This window comes from Echinops telfairi, unplaced genomic scaffold (assembly GCF_000313985.2).
Source record: "Echinops telfairi isolate 266 unplaced genomic scaffold, ASM31398v2 ScPeMD7_4225;HRSCAF=4972, whole genome shotgun sequence".
Taxonomy (NCBI): Eukaryota; Metazoa; Chordata; class Mammalia; order Afrosoricida; family Tenrecidae; genus Echinops; species Echinops telfairi.
The window spans coordinates 24514756-24516173 of record NW_022108124.1 but is presented as its reverse complement, the minus strand read 5'-3'; positions in this window follow the sequence as shown (position 1 = coordinate 24516173).

Below are 1418 nucleotides of genomic sequence, written 5' to 3'. Positions count from 1 at the left end.
AAGTTGCCCAACAACTGTCACAAGATTGAGAAGCTGTGGTGGTTACATAACTTGTGTCAACTTGAGGGTATTAAGAGTGAAGGAGTGGAGTTTAGTGTGTCAATCAGGTCGCAGCCTGATTGGAGGGCAACAGAGATGAATGGCTCTCTGGAGGTTGGCCTCCCTCTCTGTCTGCCTTCACCACTCATTCAGACTTGCTGAGACCCGTGAGAGCTCCTCTCTCTGCTTCGCTTTCCTGTTGAAGAGCCACACTCAGAGAGCTGGAGGAGCCACATGGAGACTGGCGGCAGTCCTGAGACGCTTCTACCTCCACTGGATCCATAAGACTTTGCACCCACTGGCCTGTGATCTTCCTGCATTTTGTATCATTGCATGTGACTGCACGACTCTGAAGAGGGATATACGGATGACTGTCGGACTTATGGGCTAATATTGGACTTATGGACATGATCTGAACTGGGCCGGGATGTTTTCTCAATATACAATTATTCTTTAATATTGAGCACATATCAAAGCACATATTCCCTATTCAGACTCATGGCAGGGCACCATGCTTCCACACATAACTCTGCATCCACTGACCTGTGATCTTCCTGCATTCTGCATCATTGCATGTGGGTGTGTGAGTCTGAATAGGGACTTATAAACTAGCATTGGACTTATGGATTTGAGTTGGACGGGGCTGAAACATTTTCTTGATATATACTTACTTCTTGATTTAAAGTTCTTTCTTATACGTATGAGTATCATTGGATTTGTTTCTCTAGTCAACCTGGCCTAATACAATGATAAAACAGAATTATAAATTATAAATTATAGAACATTATTATTAATATCATACACAAGTTAAGATTTGCTGATGCTAATTCAAAACTGTCTCAGTAGTCCATTAACAGGGAACTGGCAGAAATTAAAGCATTGTTTCTGATGTCGTCAAACACCTTTTCTCCATCTATTGATGTGATATATGGTTTTTACTCTTTGTCTTGTTTATATTGTGGATTATACTGATTGCTTTTCAAATACTGAACCATCCTTTCATCCCTAGTATGGATCCCACCTGATCAAGATGGATTATTTTTTGATACGTGTTGGATCTGTTGGCCAGAATTGTGTTGAGAATTTTCACCTCTGTGTTCATGAGGAATATTGGTCTGTTTTCTGTCTTTGTGGAATCTTTGCCTGGTTGTGGTATCAGGGTTATGCTCACTTTAGAATGAGTTTGGGAGTTTGCTGTCCCTTTCTATACCCTGGAACAGTCTGCGTAAAATTGGTGACAACTCTTCCGTGAATACTTGGGAGAATTCCCCTGTGAAGCCAGCTGGGCCTCGCCATTTTTTGCTCAGAACTTTCTTGATCACCTTCTCCATTTCTTTTGTTAGGGGTCTGCTTTATTGCTAGTTGTTAGGTAGCTAGAA